At 34.1% G+C, this 25,623-nt stretch overlaps 1 long non-coding RNA gene across 2 annotated transcripts; it reads right to left on the bottom strand.

Moving 5' to 3' along the window:
- Positions 1 to 11,932: 11,932 nt before the first annotated feature.
- LOC126676450 (uncharacterized) lies at positions 11,933 to 15,056 on the bottom strand. Of its 2 annotated transcripts, XR_007640297.2 has the most exons (6): positions 14,634 to 15,056; positions 14,054 to 14,087; positions 13,798 to 13,915; positions 12,918 to 13,000; positions 12,687 to 12,798; positions 11,933 to 12,214 (listed from the first exon to the last, which is right to left on the bottom strand). It is a non-coding gene; the product is annotated as an uncharacterized LOC126676450 (long non-coding RNA). The 2 variants fall into 2 exon arrangements; XR_007640298.2 differs by lacking the exon at positions 14,054 to 14,087 and having other exon boundaries at positions 11,934 to 12,214.
- Positions 15,057 to 25,623: the final 10,567 nt, after the last annotated feature.

Genomic DNA, 25,623 nt, shown 5'->3' on the forward strand with positions numbered 1-25,623 from the left:
TGTAAAGGTTTGACTTAAATCGCTAAAAAGGTGAAACGTTTGGATTTGTTTCATAACCAATCCAAACGTTTAAAACGTTACGAAACAAATCGAAACGTGTCACCTATTTAGCGATTAAAGCCAAACGTTTAAAAAATTACGAAACAAATGGAAACGTGTCACCTATTTAGCGTTTAAGCCAAACGTTTACAAACGTTACGAAACCAATCCAAACGTTTAAAACGTTACGAAACCAATCCAAACGTTTAAAACGTTATGAAACCAATCCAAACGTGTCACCTTTTTAGCTATTTAAGCCAAAAGTTTAAAACGTTACAAAACAAATCCAAACGTTTACAAACGTTACGAAACAAATCCAAAAATTTCACCTTTTTAGCTATTTAAGCCTGACGTTTACAAACGTTACGAAACAAATCCAAACATTTTACATTTTTATCGATTTAAGCCAAACGTTACGAAACAAATCCAAATGTGTCACCTTTTTAACGATTTAAACCAAACGTTTACAAACGGTACGAAACAAATCCAAATGTTTCAACTTTTTAGAGATTTAAGCCAAATGTTTACAAACGTTATGAAACAAATCCAAACATTTCACCTTTTTAGCGATTTAAGCCAAACATTTAAAACATTACGAAACGAATCCAAACGTTTACAAACGTTACGTAACAAAACCAAACGTTTAACCTTTTAGCAATTTAAGCCAAACATTTACAAACGTTACGAAACAAAACAAAACGTTCACATTTTTAGCAATTTAATCCAAACGTTCACAAACGTTTCGAAACAAAACAAAACGTTTCACCTTTTTAGCGAATTAAGCCAAATGTTTACAAATGTTACGAAGCAAATCCAAACGTTTCGCTTTTTTACCGATTAAAGCCAAACGTTTAAAACGTTACGAAACAAGTCCAAATATTTCACCTTTTTAGCGATTTAAGCCAAACATTTAAAACGTTACGAAACCAATCCAACCGTTTACAAAAGTTACGTAACAAAACCAAACGTTTCCCTTTTTAGCAACTTAAGCCAAACGTTTACAAACATTACGAAACAAAATCAAACGTGTCACCTTTTTAGCGATTTAAGCCAAATGTTTACAAACGTTACGAATCAAATACAAACGTTTCACCTTTTTGGCGATTGAAGCCAAATGTTTAAAACGTTACGAAACCAATCCAAACGTTTCACCTATTTAGCGATTTAAGCCAAACGTTTACGAACGTTACGAAGCAAATCCAAACGTTTCACCTTTTTAGCGATTGAAACCAAATGTTTACAAACGTTACGAAACAAATCCAAGCGTTTCACCTTTTTAGCAATTTAGACCAAACGTTTACAAATCCAAATGTTTCACTTTTTAGCGATTTAAGCCAAAAGTTTAAAACAGTACGAAACAAATCCAAACATTTAAAACGTTACGAAACAAATCCAAATGTTTCACCTTTTTAGCGATTTAAGCCAAACGTTTACAAATATTACGAAACAAATCCAAACGTTTTACCTTTTAGCAATTTAAGCCAAACGTTTAAAACGTTACGAAACAAATCCAAACATTTCACATTTTTAGCGATTTAAGCCAAATGTTTACAAACGTTATGAAACAAAACCAAACTTTTCACCTTTTTAGCGATTTAAGCCAAACGTTTAGAAACGTTATGAAAAAATCCAAACGTTTCACCTTTTTAGCGATTTAAGCTAAAAGTTTAAAACGTTGCTAAACCAATCCAAGCGTCTACAAACGTTACGAAACAAACCCAAACGTTTTACCTTTTTAGCGATTTCAGCCAAACGTTTACATACGTTAAGAAACAAATGCAAACATTTCACCTTTTTAGCGACTTAAGCCAATCTTTTAAAACTTTACGAAACCAATCCAAACGTTTAAAACAAATCCAAACGTGTCACCTTATTAGCAATATATGCCAAACGTTTCTCCTTTTTAGCGATTTAAGCCAAATATTTACAAACGTTACCAAACAAAACCGCCTTTTTTATCTATTTAAGTCAAACGTTTAAAAGATTACGAAACAAATCAAAACGATTAAAACGTTACGAAATAAAATCAAACGTTTCATCTTTTTAGCAATTTAAGCCAAACGTTTACAAATGTTACTAAACAAATCCAAACGTTTCACATTTTTAGTGATTTAATCCAAACGTTTAAAACGTTACAAAAAATCCAAACGTTTAAAACGTTACGAAACAAAACCAAACGTTTCACCTTTTTAGCGATTTAAGCCAAATATTTAAAACATTACAAAATCAATCCAAACGTTAGAAACATAACGTTTCATTTATTTAGCGATTTAAGACAAATGTTCTCCGCAATGTTCGCCCTAAACCCTAAAACCCCATCAACACCTACACATCACCATGGCCTGAGATCACGCCAGTCAGCCGCCGCCGACCAGCAACCTCCGCCTCCAGTCTTATACTTCGAGAACTTCCCTCCCCATTGGTTTTACTCAGATTTGCAAAGAGCTTTTGCAAAATACTTGATCAGAGGCAGAGTTACCATTGCACGTAAACTCAATCGCACGAATCGCATATTTGGATTTCTCTATTTAGAACAAGATCACGACGTCAAGGACACCTTATACCGATTGAATCACGTTTACATTGGGGCTATGAATATCAGAGCTTTTATTTCAAAATTCCCCAACCCTAATTTTCAACCCATGCAGACTCGTTCACCACGACCCACTACTGCTCATCCAGCTAAGGTTCATGAATTCAAACCTTCATTGAGGGACTCCAGGTCTTATGCCCAGGCGGTCGATAAGCGACCTATTATTTATGAACCAAAATCTGATTCTTCACACCATGTTGATTGTTCAGTTATTGTTACGGTTAAGGATTTTGAAAACCTATTGAATGTGGCTTCCTTCCTCCATAATAGGGGTATTCTATACGAATCGTTTTCACTTCTTGGCGATCCCAATGTCCTTCTTAATTTCTTTAATCTCGATGACAGAGTACAGTTGAAAATATTTTCCCTTCACTGTCGATATTTTTTAGTTCTCTATCACCATGGAATGATCTTTTTGTCTCAGGAGAACGTTTCACCTGAATCAATATCTCACGTAGGAACCATGGAACCATCACGTAGGAACGTTCTCTATCACCATGGAACCATCGACCATGGAACGTTTCACCTGAAGAGGATTTTTTTAAGACAGTGGGAAACCGATTGGGTAATACCATCGGTGTTCACCCGACTATTTCAGCAAGACCCGTATGGAGTCAGGTTCTGTCCTTATTTCAAATTCAGTTCAACACAGTGATTGTGAGCTTCTTATCTCAGTTAATGGTTCGGAGTTCACTATTAATGTCCAGGATTCTCAAATCCCAGTTGACATGCACAATTCAAAATAAACTTCCATAAGCCTTCCAGACTCTGATTATGAGGATCAGTCCAATGCGATTGGTACTATTCAGTCAGCAAGAAATTCCATCCCAACACCCAGTAGCCTCAGTCCTGTTGCTGTTATTCAGGAAGTCAGAGATGCCTCCCACCATTCACCGAGTAGCAAACTTGAGTTATCTGAGGATGATGTTAATTCTATCAACTCCAAAGCAACTTTCCCAAACCCTGATATGGTTTTCATTACTCAACGTAAGAAATTCAAAGCATTGGACAATGCAGGCTCTTTGGCTTCAAAGGATTTTCGAGCAGAATCAGAGAATGTTATAAAAGACTGTAACAGACGCAATCCTCCGTCTCAGGTTCCTTCTACAGTGCCAGAAGATGAAGTCAAGAAAACATGGGATGCATGACTGAGTTTGGGGCTTTTTTCATCTGCTAATGAAGAAGGAATTATCAGACTTCTCACTCAGAGTATCTCTCAAGGAAATTGCAACCGGACCTCCCAGGTTTAATTCGGTTGGTTATTCTCTAGGATTTGCAGATCTTTTAATGTCGTTTCCTTTAAATTTTGTTTCTTGGAACTGTAGTGGTGGTGTTACTTTTTCTAGGAAGCAAAGGACTATTCGTTCTTTTATCTCTAAACACAATTTATCTTTAATGGGTATTATTGAAACACACAGAGAATCGATTGATGATTTTGTTGCTAGCAGGTTCTGGCCTAATTCAGATTACAACTTCTGTTTTTCTCCTTCAATTGGTGCTTCTAGAGGCCTTTTTTGCATTTGGGATAATCAGCTTATTTCAGTAACAAGAATTCTTACTTTTCCTAGATGGCTTTGCATTGATTTTGAATCTCATGGATCCCCTTTTCGCTTCATCTTGGTTTATGGCTATACCCTAGCAACAGATAGAGCTGCTCTCTGGAGTTTAATTCTGCATGAACTCCAAACTGACAGGCTTTGCATCATGATGGGGGATTTCAATGAGATTCTCTATCCGTCTAACAGGTTGCATTGTTCGCTTTATTCTAACGGTATGAAAGATTTCATGGATTTCATTCAGTCTTCCAATCTTGTGGAGGTCAATCTTCAAGGTCGACTCTTTACTTGGTATAATACTCAATCTCGCTCAAAGATTGATCGTTGCTTTATCTCTGCTAATGCTTTCACTTCCTGCTGAATTTGACATTGGAAACTTTATCAAGGAATTACTCTGACCATCATCCTCTTTTATTTCGTTCTGCTGTGGCTATCGATTGGGGTCCTAAACCATTTAAATCTATTAACGCTTGGTGGAGTAACTCTTCTTTCCTTGACTTTGTTGCTACCTCTTGGAGAGGTGTTTCGGCAAATCCAGTGAATATCAGCCTTGTTAGTAAGATTAGAGCTTTGAGACAAATTATTAGAGTTTGGAATGTTAACTCTTTTGGCAATCTAAACTCCAAGTTAGCTGCAACGCAACTTTCGGTGGAGACATTAGAATTGGCTGCAGACTTCCGTCCTTTTTCTACTTCAGAATGTGACGAGTTAGCTGCTTCTCGGAGTGACCTTCACTCGGTTTCTAAGCAAACTGGAAAGTCTATGGCAACAAAAATCGAGGTTAGATTGGAATGTTCATGGGGATAAGAATACTAAATTCTCTCATACGATTGCCTCCGTTCGTGCTAAAGACAACTTTATTTCTGAGATATGGGTTGATAATCAGCGCTTTTCTACTCCGGAGACTATTAAAACCAACGTTCAACTCTATTACAAGAATCTTTTCAAACCTCCTTGTCATGCGCTGTACAATTATGCGCACGTGATGGAGGTTATGTCTCGAATTTCTCCGAAAACACTCTCTAATCTCATGTTCCGGAATCCACCGGAACATTCTAGAAACTTTATATTCTGGAATTCTCTAGAACATTCTAGAATCATCTAAAACACTCTAGAATCATCCTGAACACTCTAGATCATTCTAGAATCCTCCGGAATATCCTAGAACCCTCTGGAACACCCTAGAATTCTCATGAATACTCTAGAATATTCTGGAACATTCTAGAAGCTTCTTCACGAGACTATTCCGGAATTATCTAGAATTCTTTAGACTAATACAGAATACTCTAGAACTTTCTAGAAGGTACTACATGTATATAATAGCTTCTTGCATTATATAGAATAATGTAGATAGTTCTATAATGTAGAATATAAACAGTTGGATCAAATAGATCCTAACCATTCATTAAGGAGGTAGAAACTTTATAAATAGGAAAACCCCCTCATTTGTATACATACATGAATCATTGTAAAGCTCTCTATTTACTATCAATACAAGTGGTATTATTCAAGCTCTTATTGTCCCTATTTGCTACTAAGTTACTATCGTACTAAAATTCAAGGCTTACTTAGCATCTTCACAAGCAAGATCGCCTAGGTGCCGCGCGGGTTAGCGTGTGAAATTCCTAACTCCGTGACAGGTGGTATCAGAGCAAAGGTTTATCCTAGGTATTCCTGTTTTGCAAACTAGCAAATATGGCAAGTGAGGGAGCCATTAATGTTAGTGTGGGTGTGCAACAAGAGCAAACTAGTGGGCAATCTGACGTTCGTGGATGACCTACTCAACGTACCAACACCAAACGTAGCAAATCTAAGGTTCCAACGGGTGATGCAACCGGGTTGACTCTTGAGCCTAGAATTGTTATGTTGGAGAAACAGGTTGAGGATGTTCAACATGTTGTTGGCAATATCTCAGATGACCTTGAAAACTTGGTCGAAGAGAATGCCGAAATTAGTAGAGCTGCAAAATCCATGATGGGTGAACTTGGTAAGACCCTAGAGGGTGAAATAAAATCTTTTGCAAAAGAACTCACAAATCTTCTTGGATTTGTTGAGAGAGCGCTTCGCAGACTAAGAATGGAGGTTGATGAGATTCGTACTGATTTTGAATCTCATCGTAGAGCAAGTAAACCTTGCTCTACCAATAATGTCCCTATTGCGCACAATCTCAAACTGCCAAAGCCAGCGATGTACAATGGTACTCGCAATGCGACTATGGTGGAAAACTTCCTTTTTGGCCTCGAACAATACTTTGACGCCATGGGAGTGTTGGATGATGCAACTAAGCTTAGCAATGCTCCTACATTCCTACGTGATGTTGTCCAACTCTGGTGGCGAAGGAAGTATTCTGATAAGGAAAAGGGCTTATGTGTTCTCAATACGTGGGAACAATTTAAAATAGAGTTACGGAAGCATTTTATGCCGCATAATGCTGACAATGAAGCAAGGGGAAAGTTGCGATGGTTGAGACAATCAGGTACCGTTTCTGACTATATTAAAGAATTCACTACTCTCATGCTTGAAATCGAGGACTTGTCTGATAAGGACTCCCTCTTCTACTTCAAAGACGGGTTGAAAGATTGGGCACGAGTTGAGCTAGATCGACGCGGTGTTCAGTTTCTCGATGATGCTATCGCTGCGGCTGAATCTCTCGTTGACTACTCTTCTCAATTCAAAAGCAAGAAGTCTAATTTGAATAAGAATGGGGGAGATGAAGATGGACAAAAAGGGGACAAAGTCCGCAAGGATGACAAGCACAAGCCTTCGAGTAGCTATAAAAGTGATAAGCGATTCGGTACTAAACGTGATGCTTTGAAGCCGCCTAAACCCTGCTTCATATGTGATGGACCGCATTGGACTCGAGATTCTCCTAACAAGAAGGCCATTAATGCCATGGCCGCAGAGTTCCAAAAGGACAAACAACAAGAGGAATCCCAAGCTGCCATGGGATCTCTCCAACAATTAAATGCTATAAGCAAACTTTTCTCCTCAAAACCCTCAAAGGAGGAAGGCCTTTTATATGTCGACGCTGTGATTGAAGGAAAATATGTGAGTGCAATGCTCGACACGGGAGCCACTCACAACTTCATCAATGAGAAAGAAGCCAAACGATTAGGCATAAAAATTAAGAAAGGGAATGGCACTATTAAGGCAGTCAACTCAGATCCGAAACCAATATACGGCATTGCTCGTGGCGTTAAAGTGTGCCTAGGTAAGTGGTCCGGCCTAGTTGATTTTGGAAATTCTGTGACCATGTTCGACTTTACAAGGAAGAAAGCGCAACGAGGGCGTTGCGATATTAAGTGGGGGAGAATGTCACGCGCTGTACAATTATGCGCACGTGATGGAGGTTATGTCTCGAATTTCTCCGAAAACACTCTCTAATCTCATGTTCCGGAATCCACCGGAACATTCTATAAACTTTATATTCTAGAATCCTCTAGAACATTCTAGAATCCTCTAGAACATTCTAGAATCCTCTAGAACATTCTAGAATCATCTAAAACACTCTAGAATCATCCAGAACACTTTAGATCATTCTAGAATCCTCCGGAATATCCTAGAACCCTCTGGAACACCCTAGAATTCTCATGAATACTTCTAGAATGTTCTGGAACATTCTAGAAGCTTCTTCACGAGACTATTCCGGAATTATCTAGAATTCTTTAGACTAATCCGGAATACTCTAGAACTTTCTAGAAGGTACTACATGTATATAGTAGCTTCTTGCATTATATAGAATAATGTAGATAGTTCTAGAATGTCGAATATAAACTGTTGGATCAAATAGATCCTAACCATTCATTGAGGAGGTGGAAACTTTATAAATAGGCAAACCCCCTCATTTGTATACATACATGAATCATTGTAAAGATCTCTATTTACTATCAATACAAGTGGTATTATTCAAGCTCTTATTGTCCCTATTTTCTACTACTATCGTACTAAAATTCAAGGCTTACTTAGCATCTTCACAAGCAAGATCGCCTAGGTGCCGCGCGGGTTAGCATGTGAAATTCCTAACTGCGTGACATCCTGCTCATGTTATTTATTCTCTTGAGGACTTGCCTTTTTGCCATTTGTCTGAGGAGCAAGCAGCAAGTCTTTCTGCCATTTTTACAGAAGAAGAGATTTATTTAACCCTCTTAGGGTGTGATGACAATAAAGCGCCAGGTCCGGATGTTTTCAATTACTTTTTTTACAAGAAGGATTGGAAGATTATGAAGCAGGACATCCTTGCCTTGTTTTTTAATTTTCATGAGAGTGGTTCATTCCACGCAGGCCTGAACACTGCTTTTCTGGTCCTAATCCCAAAGTTGAGAGGCGCAACAGATTTAAAAGATTTTCACCCTATTAGTTTGATCAATGGGATTTTCAAGCTTCTCTGCAAGGTTCTAGTTAACAGGTTAGCCCCTTTACTCCCTCAGCTTATCTCTGAGAATCAATTTGGTTTTATCCAAGGGAGGAACATTCATGATTGTCATATGATTGCCTCTGATTTGATACATCTAGTCAACAGGAGAAAAGATCAAGTTTTGTTGATTAAGCTTGACTTTAGGAAAGCATTTGACTCTATTTCTTGGGATTTCATTCTAAAAATGCTAGCTAGAATGTATTTTGACACTACCTGGATTAACTGGATCTTTTCTTTCTATAAGTCATCTCAATTATCAGTTCTAGTTAATGGTAGCCCGGCGAAGAATTTTAGTATGTGTAGAGGTGTTAGACAGGGTGATCCTATCTCTCTTATGCTTTTTGTGTTAGCAGTTGAAGGTCTAATATCCTTATTTACAAAAGCCATTAACCTGGGTATGATCGATGGTATTCATGTAGATGTCTTGTCTGAGCCAATTTATATCTTTCAATTTGCAGATGACATGCTGTTATTTGTGCCTAACGACATGGAGATGATCAGGAATTTATTGCGAATTCTTCGTTGCTTTGAACTAGTTTCTGGTCTCGAGATTAATTATCAGAAATCATCTATCATTGGTATTAATGTAGATGACGCTTCCCTCTCTGAAGCTTATGACATTCTTAATTGCAAAATAGAGAAGCTGTCGATTACTTACCTGGGCCTCCCTCTCTCTGAAGTCAGTCAAAGCAAAACAATGGGATCCAATTGTTAGCAACTTTTCCTCTCAGTTAGCAGGATGGAAAGGAAAGTTATTATCTCCAGCAGGTAGACTGATTTTGATCAAGTCCGTTTTATGCATCCTTCCTGTCTATTTTCTCTCTTCCCTTCACATTCCTAATTCTGTGGTGTTATCTCTGGAGCAATCTATGCGCCGCTTTTTATGGAGTGGTTCAGTGTCTAGTACTGGGTTTAGCAAAGTTTTTTAGGAGAATGTCTGCTTGTCTTTTGCAAATGGGGGATTGAATATTACTCCTTTGAAAGTGAGAAACCAAAACTTACTCTCAAAATGGATATGGAAGATAATTAATGCTGACAAGCTCTCTCTCTGGTTCAAAGTCATTTCATGTAGTTCAGGTTTATTTTTCTGGTATGATATTGAAGATATAGATGCGTTGTCTCATTTGTGGAAAGGGATCCGGTCAGTTTGCTCTAAAAATCAGCAGGTTTGGGACTTATTTAAAAGCGGAATTTTTGTCAAAATGGGTTCAGGTACCTCTATTCGGTTTTGGATCGATCAATGGGCAGCGAATGAGCCTCTTAGCCTGTTATTTCCAGGTCTGTTTAATCTCAGCCGGACTCAATTTATATCAGTGGCAGATTTATTTGTTTCTGATCAGCATACTTTTCGATTCACTTGGAATCGTCGTCTTCGTCTCGGCGAACAGACTCACCTCAGCAACTTATTGGCGTTGATTTCAGCTCACACTCCTTCTTCAAGTCCTGATCTTGCTAGTTGGAATGGCAAGTTGTTTTCTCCGGCAGCTTTTCACCTCTCCCGACAAGCTTTATTACAGACTCAGAACTGTAGTTATGGCAGATTTTGGAAATTCAAAATTCCACCTTGCATCAGTTTCTTTATGTGGCTTCTAGCTCGAGATAGGGTTTCCTCGAATTCTTGGCTAGTCCGGCGTGGAGTTCTTCCTTCATCAGATTCCATTTGCCTTCTATGCTCGGAGGAAAAGACGAGCATGCACATAATTCTCCACTGTCGCTTCGCTTGGCACATTTGGAATTTACTCTTGTTCTCCTGCAATCTTAAATGGGCAGCCCCAGGTACTCTCCATCAATTCTTTGACTTGTGGTGCTCTTTTCCTAGTAAGCGATATCGCTTTCTTTGGTAGACAATATGGTTTTTTGGCATTTGGGAATTGTGGAAAATCAGAAATAAAAGGGTTTTTAGAGAGGAAACTGTCACGACCCAAAATATCGAGCGCAACCGGCGCTAGGGAACGGGAGTGGTAACTCCGAAACCCGTAGCAAGCCTCAAACCACTATCAATTTTTTTGCATATAATAAACAAATAACATCAAACAACGGAAGCAAATATACATATAATCAATTATTTACACTAACTCTTCAGAAACCTCACGGGCTCTAGTTACCGTACCCTGTACGAACTGGCCTCGCGATACTATATACATCAGTTAGTGTATCAAAACATATCACCGGCATCTCGGGCCGTGAACCAAAATATAATATACATAGCCTACCAAAACATATAAATAAGACATCAAGTAATATGCACAACCAAAATATACTGCTGTCTAGACTACGACTCTGTTAACTCTGGACCACTACTGCAGCACTAAACGCGTCGTTCCGATTACCTATGCATGGTTAGGTTATATTACGAAAAGTGCGCGCAAAAGGTGACAATATAATACTATGTCGTGTCTCAAGTCTCTTTAACGCGTCGTTCCGATTACCTAAGCATGGTTAGATTATATTACTTAATTTGTGCGTGAAAATTACGCTAGATTAGTATGTCACCTCTCAAGTCTCTTTAATGCGTTGTTATGATTACCTAAGCATGGTTAGGTTAAATTACGCAAAGTGTGCATGAAAACTGACGCTAGATTAATATGTCGCGTCTCTGGTGTCTTTAGCGCGTCGTTCCGATTACCAAAGCATGGTTAGGTAATATTACGCAAATCGTGCATGAAAAGTGGCACTAGATTAGTATGGTCCGTCTCAAAATCTCTTTAACGTGTCATTTCGATTACCATTCTTATGTCGCTTCACAAGTCTCTCTAACGTGTCATTCCGATTACCTATGCATGGTTAGGTTATATTACCCATAGTGTGCGTGAAAAGTGAGGCTAGATTAGTATGTCGCGTCACAAGTCTCTCTAATGCGTCGATCCGATAACCTAAGCATGGTTAGGATATATTACGGAAAGTGCGCGCAAAAGGTGACAATATAATAGTATGTCGCGTCTCAAGTCTCTTTAACGCGTCGTTCCGATTAACAAAGAATGGTTAGGTTATATTATGTAAAGAGTTCATGAATAATGATGCTAGATTAGTATGTCGCGTCTCAAGTCTCTTTAACACGTCGTTCCGATTACCTAAGCATGGTTAGGTTATATTACGCCAAGTGCGCGTTAAGAGTGCCGCTATATTAATATGTCACGTCACAAGTTTCTTTAATGTGTCGTTCCGATTACTTAAGCATGGTTAGGTTATATTAAGCGAAGTGTGCGTGAAAACTGACACTAGATTAGTATGTCGTGTCACAAGTCTCTCTAACGCGACCGTCCATTACATAAGCATTGTAAGGTTATATTACGCCAAGTACTTGTTAAAGGTGCCACTAGATTAGTATAAAAGTTACAGCAACCACACAAGTCCTAATTTTAATATTTTAGTTACATATTTCACCCAGAAAAAGCATGTATTATTTCATTCAATGATAATTAGGATAAGCTTATTATAATGAACTCAATTCAGTACTTCATTTAAATCATTATAACACCAAAGAGAAAGCATTATAACAAAAGTAAACAAAAAAAATAATTTGGCACCTTTCTTGGAGCTGTGAGAGTTCCATCAACATCAAACAAAGCAATTACACCAAGTGTCCTTACAGCCATGAAATGGATTGACATCCTGCAATGAAGTGTTTTTTTAAATGTGAATAGCAAACAATTGAATTATTAAAGATACATGCCAAATTTCAAGTACCAATTATCAATAAATAAAAAGTAGTAAAACTAAAGTCAACAATTTAAAATCCAACCAAGTACGAGAATATGAATAAATGGGTCATAAGATTTATACATAAGAGAACAGATATAGAGATGCATTGTTGATGTTATCCAACTAATTTTCTTATGGAAATGCAAACAACCAAGAAACGAGCTTTGAAGGATACCCATTTATAATAATCATGGCTAGTCACTTGGCATGTAAAATGTATCACTTAGTCGGAAAAAACAAAATACTAATGCCAATGAGCCAAATAGAAGAATTTAGCATAAAACAGAACATAGTGTAGGCTTGAACAAAATTAAGCCAACATAAGAGATTGATGAGATTTAGTTAGTTCATGGTACAATGATCTCAGTTCTTAATCACTTACTTTGTATATCTTCTAAAAATTGATGAAGGCATGTCGTAATCATCTCAGTTTGACCGAGTTTCTCTGCTTGCTTTGGTTCTGGTTTCCAGCAAGCATTAATGAAGGAATATGCCTAATTTCAGGTACCCATTATCAATAAAGAAAAAGCAGTAAAACTACAGTCAACAATTTGAAATCAAACCCTGTTTGAGAATATGAATACTTTTTGAATATGAATAAACAAATACTTACCATTTTAGCTCAATTGTTTTTGTCATTAAGTTCTAGACCAATGATCTTCAATGCAGCAGGAATAGCAACAGCTCTGCCCGAGTCTATGATTCACAATATCCACAACAATAAATGCAATGTAGGTCAAAAAGAATGCTTTAAGGTAAAATAAAAAGTTGATCTTCGTAATTGTTATCGTTGCTCTACTATGTATGATTACTTTCGCTAGATCTAACAATGATCTAAGGAAAAATTTGACAACCATACAATATAAATAATGAAATCCTAAAAGATGTATAGACCAATTAGACTTTTAAGCTTTACTTTGCAATCAAACCTTGATTAAATAGCTATATCATAGATTGCATAATGCATATGTTTCAATTTTTTATTTCTTTTTCTTTCAAACTACCATATTGCTTATAATTTGCACTTAAAAGTTCGAACATTAAATCTACAAATTGAGGGAAAGTCTTTGAAACTATCAGTTTTATGCAAGTTTTGTGACAATCAAGGACCCTTTGAAAGCCTAAGAACCCTTTAAGTGTAAGGTAACAACTGTGAATAATAACTCTATTACTACTATACCCATTCTATACAAGTATTTGGTGAAATGAAATTCTATACAAAAGGAAAGGCAAGGAGATGCAATCTATACATGTATTTTTACTGTTTCCTACAAGCACAAATGATCATGTTTCTTAGACACAAAATAATTTCAATATAAACATATATTTTTTAACAGACTCCAAAAAAAAGAACAAAAAGATTATGGTTCAGAATACGTTGAGTCTAAAATTCCATTGTACACACGAATTATTACAGAATAATTGAATAAAATATTCAAAACCCCCACATAAGTTGAAATAACAAAAAATCACTCATAAGAACAGAAGAATACCAAAGAGGTGCTTGAAGTTTAAAACTCCTCAATGTCCATATATTTCTTGTTCTTTCCCCAAACAAGATTTCATCATATGCTAGTGATTTGCTAACATGGTCTGTACCCAAAATTGCCCCTGCAATCCCCAAACCGCATTTAGATACTAAAAATCAAATCTTAAGCATTGTAAATAACACAAAATCTGACCCTACTTTCAAAAAACAATCAAAATATTAAAAGAGAAAATCATAATAGATTCTGCTGAGCTCTTTACCTGTTTGATATCAGAAAACTTCTAAGGATTTTACCTACAAATCAAACACATTGGCCTTAGTGCAGCTCCACCAAGCTCAAGGGCGTAAGCCTCCTAAATGTACTACTTAACATACTGAGATATCGTATGAGGCATGAAGGGAAGTGCTAAACATCATATTTGAAAACTATAGTTATTATTTAACTATGGCCAAGGCTGCAAGCATAAGCAGCAAATTTTTCCAGCTAGACATTTTGGCAAACTCTATACTAATTAAAACTGGAAATCACCATTCGCTTACTATTGAAACTCATATACTAAGTTATGAATCAAGAAGCAGAAGACATATACTTTTGTTGATATTATGGTCAAACAGAAAACATGACCAGAACAGGTTCAAGTTCATCAAAAAGAAGTAAACAACCATATGGCAATCCATACATTGCGTTTTTTATGGTGACCTAATTTGGTATTAAACATATACCATCAGTGTAAACAGATGACTAATAATTTGGTATTATACATATAACATCAGATTAAACTCACCATAATATAAATAGATGTAATAACAATCATTATTAATTTATACTAAAGAACTTACCTTTGATAATAATGGAGCTGAATCGTTGAAACAGCAGAGACAGAGGCGAAGAGCAGTGGAGCCGACGAAATGGAGTTGAATTGTTGCTGAGGCGACGAAATGGAGCTGAATCGTTGGAGCAGCTGAGGCGACGAAATGGAGATGAATCGTTGGAGCAGCTGAGGCAACGAAATGGAGATGAATCGTTGGAGCAGCTGAGGCGACCAAATGGAGCTGAATCGTTGGAGCAGCTGAGGCAACCAAATGGAGCTGAATCGTTGCTGCAGCAGAGGCGACGAACAATGGAGCCGAATCGTTGAATCAAGCAGTATATGAGCGATTCAGACCGGCGTTGTGGCAATTTCAAGAAGTCACCGGCGTTGTGTAGCTAATGCATAAAAGAAATCGAAGAAGAGAGTGGAGAGGCTGCAGAAACACAATAGATTTAGGGTTATTTTAGTTTCAGACTTGAAACTTTAGGTATATTATTTTAGGGTTTTAAATTTTCTTATATCAAAACTACGTAGTTTTGGTATAATATATCAAAACTACGTAGTTTTGGTATAATATATCAAAACTACGTAGTTTTGATAAACATGTATAATCTTAAAAATTTATTTGATAATTATATAAATTAATTAAATATATGTTATTACGCGAATACCTAATCGGGTTTTTAAACGAGCTTGTTCACGAATTCTTATTCTAACTCGTTCATGAGCTTGTTCGCGAACTACTAATCGAGCTGTTCGTGAACGTAAACGAGCCGAACACGGTCTTCAAGCATTTCATCGATCAGAGCTCTCGAAAGAAAAACAAGGAGATTTTTGGTTCAGGTATCTTGATCTCTCAATTTGTTTTTTTATATTTTTGACATCACAATATTTTTATATCTTGCTTTAGTTTTTTCATGATTATAAAATAACGTCAAAGTATATATAATCAATTAATTTCAGTTTTTTGAAAATTAATATCGAAATTCAATATCTCTGATTTAATTAAGTGTGTCGTTTGAACATGTAATTGATGACTAATTAAATTAGTAAAAAGGAAGAAGGGACTTTTTAGACCTTTAGCCATATATATATATATATGTATATGTATATGTATATATGTATGTATGTATATATATGTATATGTATATGTATATATGTATGTATGTATATATATGTATATGTATATGTATATATGTATATGTATATACATGTATATGTATGTATATGTATATATGTATATGTATATGTATATACATGTATATGTATATGTATATATATATGTGTGTATATATATATATATATGTGTGTATATATATATATATATATATATATATATATATATATATATATATATATATATAAGAGAATATATATTTACAGGGCTAAAAACGTGAAACCATAATTCCACTTCTTCATAAACGTGAAAACATAGTTCCATTTACTATATATTGGTTAATTCATTATCAGTATATTAATAATTTACTAACAAAAAGTTTATTGCCAGTTTATTGACTGTTTAATGAATTTATTTTTCGTGCAAGCTACTCGAAAATTCAGAAGAAATTAAACATTATTTTTGAAATCATCTCTTCGCTTATAGTTCCATTATTTTTTCTGAAGGAGCAACTAGTAATTTATTACCTTTTGCAATCGAAGTTCCATCGAATAGAAAACGACAAAATCAATCCTCTCTTTTTTGCCGAATTCTCCATTTTTTTCTCGATTCTTTCTTGATGCTGTCTTCTAATCTCTGTTATATTTTTGCCTCTTCTCTATTATGTTTATTTTAGCAGAATCTCTCAAATTTTCTCTATTTTCAGTAGCATTTTTGCTCTATTTTTCTCCTCCTCATCAACTTTCTGCTCTATTACTTTTATGCCTCTCTCAATTGGACACATGTCAGATTATTTTCATATTGTACTATAAAAAAGACGTTCATTAGCGATTATTATTTTGTGAAAGAAAAAATATCCGATCGCAATAAGCTATTAACAGCGACCGAAATTATATTTGATCGTTTAATTTAGTTTGAGGAGTAAACAATAGCATCTCCAACAATCTCTTTAAAAGAGTTTAACTCTTTATTTTAGAGAGTTTAACATTACAATAGAAGTCCAAAGGATTCTCTATAATACAAATTTTAAATAGAGAGTGAATTTGACTCTCTGCATGTGGAGAGCCAAACTCACTATTTATTTCTTATCTCTCTAACATAACTTCAAATTTAAAACACATAAATTATCATTTTATTTTTTTAAAAAAATTTTTTAATTTTTTTACTCAACATAAAATATATAAAAATAAAATTATAACAAAATAAATAAATAAAAGAACTGAATAAAGTATTTAAATTCGGTCATTAAAAACAAAACAAAACGTGGGAACATCAAATTGGGCTAAAAAAATTGGCTCCAACTTTTCCTCCTAGATTTTTCATTTTTTCCGTCATCTAACCTAATTATCAAATCTAATTGTCTCAGTGATCTCCTCCTCATTTCCTCTCATCCGATTCTCAATTTTCCGCCGTCAGTTTCAGTCATTGGATTCATTCAATTGTTGCACCCAGTTTTTACATTTCTTAGATCTCATATCCTCTCCTCTCGCACATCTCATCCAACTCTCAGTTTGCAGCCATCGTATCATTAAGAGTGGTGAACCTGCTTTTAGTGGCTTGGTTTCAAGGTTCCTATTGGGTTCCGATTCGCTCCAGATCCGGCTATCTCCGATAACTCTCTTTAACCTCCTTAAATTAACCGCCGGCAACAAAAATTCTCCACCGGAGCTCCATTTTTTGTTTGAAGCTTACATACACTCCACTTCATCAGCCACTGTAACATTAATTTCAAATTTAAAATTAGCTGCTGGTTACATAGTTTTGCTTTTTAATCGCGGAAATGGCGATTGTTTCTGTAATCTTTTTTTGCTTGCATGAATTTTTATCTTCTCGCATTTTGCTGTTGAGCTTCTTGTATGTTTTTTTGTGACTGGTGGTGTCGTTTCATGCCTTTTCAGTATGCGTTTCTATCTATTGCGGTTTCACATATATTTTTGTTGTACTCAATTGCTTAAATTTGTTTCCGTTTTGTTGTTGCAGCGGATTTTGTTTGAGTGTTGGTTGTTATACTTGTTTTAAAGTTTGAGAGTAGATTGGAGTTTAGTGAGGCTTAATTTATGGAATTGCTATGATGATTAGATTCCTCCGCTGTTTAGCTTATGAAAACATGAACCATAAGGAGCTGCTAATTACTGAATTTTTTTGGATTCTATATGATCAAGTAATCTAATGGTTAGAAATGTTGCAAGAGTTCAAAATGACATGATTTTGCAATAATTGAATTCATTTCAAATGCTTTATCCTGAATGAGATTCAAAATTTGTTATTTTAGTATAGATGAATGATGCTAATGGACAAATAGCATGGTTCTTCTTTGAGCTAAAGGATGAAATGGTGCTACCATTTTGTATTATATTTTTTTGCTACTTAGTTTTGTCGAAATTACATTACACGATTTGTTCTCTTTATACTATCTTACTCTAAGATTTTCTTTTTGTTTCACTCTGTTTTTTGCCTTTATACTAATCCTTGTCCTACTTGTCTTCTTTTGCTGCCATTTTCATGCATGGTATAGCTCTTTCACTTATGTAGCTGAACTTAAATTGATTAGCAATGATAATTAGACTTTAAACATTAAGAAAAATATGGAAATCATGAAATTTAAAATAGAAAAGTTGGAAAGAACTAAACATAAGAAACACTAATTTTTTCCTTTGTTTTTTCTCTATACTCTGTTCTTTGTGTAGTTCAGGACCTTAGGTTTACTAGCAGCCAGTCATTTTAATATACCTATGATTTCCTTTCTACTTCCAAAAATAAAAAATTTAAACTCTACTAAAACTCTGTATTTATTACAGGTTGCTAATTCTCTGTTATCTCGTAGTGGCAGCAAGCTTCATTGCACGTTGACCCTGCAAGTGGTAAGTAAGTTATTGGAAGAACTTGATTTTCAGTGGCTGATAAGTTGAGATCAAATGGAAGAAATTGTTGGCTCATGTCACTTCGTTTTGTGGGTTCACTTACATTCAGTTCTTTATTTTGACAGTGATTATCTGTTTAAGCTTTTGCTCATCGGAGACTCTTCCGCCTGAAAACCGTGTCTTCGCTGATTCGCTGTGAGCTTTCTTTTCCTTTTTGCTCATGCATTTTAGCTCTTGTTTACTATATGTTGTTGCTCATGCTGCATTGGCTGAAATTACAAGATATATCTTAACTCTCCTTAGTTGTTTAGATTGTTAACTTTCCTTAGTTGTCATCTACGTGTAGATACATACCATAGTTATATTATTTAGCTGAGATTAGGGGATATGATTTGTGTATTGCATTAATTAAGAAGATTTGTAGTGTTATTTAAGGAGATTTGCTGTAATCAAGAAGATTTGTTGTCCCTACAATTCTGCTAGTAGATGTTAGCAGGTTCATATTTGAATTTGATCTTGCATTCATGTCAAAATGCTAATTGGCATTATTGTAGATTCACATTGATATTTCACATTGCTGAATTTTTAATGTTTTGTTTTATTTTGGTCTCTTTTGTCAACTGTAGTTGTCTAAATTGTCATTCCTTAAAATAGTATATAACTTGAATGTGAAGCATTTATGAACAAGTGTATATGGGTGTTTGTGCACTAAAACTAACACTACAAAATGAAAGCATTTATGAATTTCTGTGTATTTAGAACTATATGGTTATGACTTGTGCCTGATGATGTGTATGTGATTTAATAAGTTACCAAGCAGTCTGTCTATTTAGGTGGGTAGTGTGGTGATATTGGAACTTTTTGGTTATGACTTGTGCCTGATGATTTGTTCTTTTGGATGCATCTGAATAGATTTTTTATTTGCTTACTCAATCATCATTCATTTTGTGCAAGTAGGAGTTCAATCTATGGCCTGTAACTGCGGTAACTAATTATTGTTGATTATTTCAGTTTCAAGGGGCATGATATGTTGGCTCCTTTCACTGTTGGGTGGTAGTATACTGATTTGAATCCTCTAGTTATAGACAAGTTTGAGGTATATTTTGATCAGAATGTATCTTTTTTTATTTCTTTTGGATTTTGATGTATTTGTATGACTAAATGTTGCTTTTGTAACCTTTTCATTTCTTTTGCATTTTGATGTCTTTTAAGAGACCAAGTGTTCAATGCCGAGAGATGAATATAGGTGCAGCGGAGTCAGAATTGAATGAGATTCTACATTTTAAACTATGGAATCAACTTAAAGATTTAGAGAAGGCAAAGGACCAAAAGCTGACAGAAAATGAAGGAAAATTGGATTTAGCTTAATGTATAACTTTGGTATTTTTAGTTTCGATTTCTTCCAAACAATACATTCTAATACCAGTAACAAGTTCAGTTGAACATATTCATTTGAAGGTATAGTCTATACATTACAATTACAATTTATGTATTTCTTTTTGTTATTGTCGATTCAGATGATATTTTATAAAATATGACTTATATTAGGATCTTTTCAAAAGATTAATAATTTATTTAGTAAAACCAATTTTAGCTTATAGGGGCGGTTTTAAACGTCCCAACAAACTGCAAATAATAAAATACATATTGCGACAGTTAATAAAATCGTTGCTATAAGTTAGATTATGTTAAATAGTAGTTAGCTCATAGAGGCGGTTATATACAAACCGTAGCAAATAAAATAATTGCGGTACTTTTTTTGTAGTGATAAATACATTTGACACAATATTTGTTTATTAAAATATCATTTAATTTCACTCAATTGCTGCAAAAATAAATTTGTCGCAATTTATTTACATATTATGATAAAATTCATTTTATCATTTTAACTGTATTTTTAATGTACAGTGACAAACTGTTTTTTTTGTCAAAACACTTTGTCACAACAAACATAATTAATTTTTATAGTGACAAAAATATTTGACACAATATTTAATTTTAATTAATTGCTGCAAAATAAAATTTTCACCATTGTATTTAAACATTATGATAAAATTTATTTTATTATTATAACTGTATTTTTAATATACGGGGACAAAGCATTTATTTTGGCAAACTACTTTGTCACAAAAATATATTTACTTTTATTATAGTGACAAATAAATTTGACACAATAAACTGCAGTAAAAAGATTGTTTTTCGAGTTATAATTTATCATATATTTTCTGCAATTCGTTTTTCTTTCTCTATTTTGTGTTTATTTTGTGTTTCATAAGATTGACGTAAGATTGACATAAGGTTCATATTCTGTCATTATAACTGTATTTTTAAAATACAGACACAAAATTATTTGTTTTGACAAAATACCTTGTCACAAAAAACATATTTTTTTTTATAGTGATAAATAAATTTGACACAATACAATATCATTTAATTTCACTTAATTGATGTAAAAATAAATTTGTCACAATAATTTTACATATTATAATAAAATTCATTTTTAGCATAATAATTGTATTTCTAATATACAGTGATAAAATGTTTTTTTGTCAAAATATTTTGTTACAATAAACATAATTAATTTTTATAATGATAAAATATATTTAATTGCTTCAAAATAAAATTTGTCACCACTTTTTTAAATCTTATGATAAAATTTATTTTGTCATAGTAAAAATATTTTAAATTCCGGCGACAAAATATTTTTTTGTCAAAATAGTTTGTCACAACAAAGATAATTAATTTTTATAGTGACAAAAATGGTTGACACAATATGTATTTATCACATGATATCATTTTATTTAACTCTCATTGTGACAAATTGTTTTTTTCCGTCACAATTAACATGTTTATTATGACAAAATATAATTTGTCACATATGTTTTTGTCACAACAAACATAATTAATTTTTATAGTGACAAAAATATTTGACACAATATTTAATTATCACAATATTATTTAATTTTAATCAATAACTGCAAAATAAAATTTGTCACCACTGTATTTAAACATTATGCTAAAATTTATTTTATCATTATAACTGTATATATTTTCTTCTTTACCGTTTATTTTCTGGAATTTGTTTTTCTTTCTTTATTTTGTGTTTCATAAGGTTGACAAATGGTCGACATAAGGTTCATTTACAGTCATTATAACTTTATTTTTAAAATACAGGCACAAAACATTTATTTTGGCAAAATACTTCGTCACAAAAATATATTTACTTTTTTTATAGTGACAAATAAATTTGACACATTAAACTATAGTGGAAAGTTTATTTTTCGAGTTATTCTTTATCATAGATTTTCTGCAATTCCTTTTTCTTTCTCTATTTTGTGTTTCATAAGGTTGACATAAGGTTCATATGCGGTCGTTATAACTGTACTTTTAAAATACGGGAACAAAACATTTGTTTTGGCAAAATAGTTTGTCACAAAAACATATTTACTTTTTTTGTAGTGACGAAAAAATTGGACACAATATTAATTTATTATAATATCATTTAATTTCACTTAATTGCTGCAAAAATAAATTTGTCACAACATTTTTACAAATTATGATAAAATTCATTTTATCATCATAACTTTATTTCTAATATATAATAACAAAATGTGTTTTTTGGCAAAATACTTTGTCACAATAAACATAATTAATTTTTATAGTGACAAAATATATCTAATTACTGCAAAATAAAATTTGTCACAACTTTTTTAAATATTATGATAAAATTTAGTTTGTCATAATAAAAATATTTTAAATTACGGCGACAAAACATTTTTTTATCAAAATAGTTAGTCACAACAAACATAATTAATTTTTATAGTTACAAAAATGGTTGACACAATATGTATTTGTCATAATATCATTTCATTTAACTCTCATTGTGACAAAATATTTTTTTTGTCACAATTAACCTATTTATTATGACAAAATATAGTTTGTCATATAATGTTTTGTCACAAGAAGCCAAATTTTTTGTAGTGATAGGTGATTAGAGTTTGATACTCCTTAACCCTAGATCTTTCATGAGCTAGGGCCGCGGGATGTGTTGGCTCTAGTTAGTTGTATATGGAGATAGGGGTTTAACCTAGAAAGGATTCATCACTCTGGATGAACGGAGACAAGATTCTATGCTATCTCAAATTGTTCTTGATGGATGATAAAACCTGCGCAGGTGTATATGACTTACATAGAAAGTTGTTTCTAGTGGAAGTCATATTTATCAAGAATTAGAACTGGGAGATGAGGTCATATAATCAAGACATACAGTGTTTGACTTAACCGTGACACTAGTCGAGATTGGAATCTTAGATGAAGGGAATTTTGAGTGTACGGTAATTATGAACATTGGTTCAAAAAGAATGCATCGAAACATTCATCTCTATTTGGGGGTCGTGATATGTTGCTAGACGTCACTCTCGATCTACGAGAATTAATAATTAAATGGGATTTAATTATTTAATATAAGAAAGGCGTTTCTTATGTCTCTCGTTGCCATATAGATGTGAACCTAGTTAGTCACACACAATAGAGTGTGCAACCGATTAAGTTTACGAAAGATCGATTTCATATAGATACTAGCATATCTCGGAAATTAATCTAAGATGAAAAACAAGTACAAATTAAGGACTAATTTGTAAGAGTTATAAATTAGTAGGAACCTAATTGTATTATGTCCATATTAATTAGGGACTAATTTATAAGAGTTATAAATTAGTAGGAACCTAATTATATTTTAACCAAGTTTTATGATTAAAAGGTTTAAGTAATTAATTAATGTAATTAATGATACTTAAATGACTAATCATTAGCTAATGGAATGATGATGTCATGGTGATGATGTAATGAGATAAGCCTATGTCATATGATGACATCACCTATATGATGTCACCTATGTGATGTCACCACATGAAAGGTGTCATGTGGTGGCAACACCTTTGCTTGGTGTGTGACACCTAGCATGCAAGGTGTTGCATTCTTAAGGCATGCTCTAGCCTATAAATAGAGCATGTCCTTGCTTATTTCACAACACCACACAACACACATCTCACTACAAAGTTGTAGAGAGAGAAAGCACTTGAAGGAGTTCAAGTTGTCATCAATCACGGGAAAAATTTGGCGACGTTGTTCATACATCCGAGTAAGGTCGTGTGGACGAGCTTGAGGTCGCCGTACTTCCGGGACTACAAGAATCGTTGGAGAATCGACATAGGTATTCTTCTTACGATTCCTAGATGCGTGCTTTAATTACTAAGCGATACGACGATCCATTTGTTGTCGATATGATCAACTTTAGGATCCGGATTGTTGGAATTTCAATTTTGAATTGAAATATACGATTCGGACCCGCGCCTCCCGCTGCGCCAACAGTGGTATCGGAGCCACCATATCATCGAGTATTAACGCTTTACGATTGAATACATGTATAAATAATCATGGACTTAGGAATTATTATTGGGCATGTAATTTAAAATTACGAGGGCTTAATTTTTTTTTTCAAAACGAACAAACGCTATTGTGATATTAATTACATTTGATTAAATTCTGTCTAGGAGATTGGTACTTGAATGGTCCGCTCGTGACCCTCCAATCTATCCTGGGAGTTTTTCTAATATGATAATTTAACACAATACGTGATTTGCTTGTGCATTATGTTATCATCAACGGGATGTGAGGAAAAAGCGAAACCCGAAAAAAAAAACCGAAAAAAAAATAATTTTTTTTTCATAAAAACAAAAAATGCTGAAAAACGGGTTTTACACCCGGGAAAAAGTTTTCGGCTCGAAAAAAATATATATATTTTTTTTCGTAAAAAACCGAAATGCTGAAAATGGGGTTTTACACCCGGGAAAAAGTTTCCGACTCGAAAAAAAAAACCGTAAAAAAAAACGTAAAAAAAAAATTAATTTTTTTTCGAGGATTAGCAATCGGTTGAGGCTTTCGGAGGTTCTAGGATGAATCCTCGATACCTAAAGAAAGTAGATATTACATAGTAAATGATTAGAGAATCATTTCCGAGATATGTAATAGTTTGTTCATTCTTTTGTGCCTAAAGAATGAGACCTAGAAAGTCCATGATCATACATGTGTGATTTCATGATGTAATTTAGCTTTAATATGTATGAGATGCATGCTAAAATGTGTTGTGTGCTTAGTGAGACCGAAATAACTTAAAACCCTAAGAAATCTTCCTAAAAGTTTAAAGATTAAGTTTATATTGATTAATCATTAAATATATTTATCAATGGCTCTCCACTGGAGCAATAAACTAACACACTTTGAGTTATCATTTTGTCGGCTATGGATACATAGGGGTGAGATGATATCGTCAAGAGGCTGCTGTTGAGTTTATTGTTAAGCATGAGACGTTACAGGTGTATCGATATAGTACACGGCAATAACGGCAATTAGGCGTACCTGAGTCGTGTATTATTCAAATTGATACGTCTTAGTTGATTCAATGGGTTAAACTTAACTAATGCAGAAACCCAATAACGATAATGGGTATTTGAGGGTGAAAGCATTAGGAGCCGGAAATGATTGAACCTCATATGAGAAATGATGAACAAGTGTTGTTCACTTGTAGTACATTGTGATCCCAATAACGGCAATTAGGCGTACCTGAGGGAAAGATCAATGACTATAAGAACTCAATCACCCGCTTGAAATCTTTTCCAACAAAGATTCACGTTTCCTATTTTGGAAGTGTAGGATTCGAAAAAGATAGTGGGAGGCCATTTCGATAAAGACCAAATCATTATGGTTAAATATACAAAATAACACGAATACTAATTAGAGATCTTTGCTATCTAAGGGATAATAAGATTAAATAGAATCCTTTTAAGTGACATTCACGATAGTAATCGGCTAGTGGTTTAAAACCATTTTTTTGATTGATTAAGATATTTAGATGCCTCCAAGGCTATTGCGAAAAAGAAATGCACATTGGTTAACAAAGAAAAGTGTTTTCGTTTGTTAAGATGTAGGACATTATAAGTCATAGCCGGAAATATTTAAAAGGCGGTTTGGTCAATAAAAGA

The sequence above is a fragment of the Mercurialis annua genome, linkage group LG4, assembly GCF_937616625.2.
Source record: "Mercurialis annua linkage group LG4, ddMerAnnu1.2, whole genome shotgun sequence".
Lineage (NCBI taxonomy): Eukaryota > Viridiplantae > Streptophyta > Magnoliopsida > Malpighiales > Euphorbiaceae > Mercurialis > Mercurialis annua.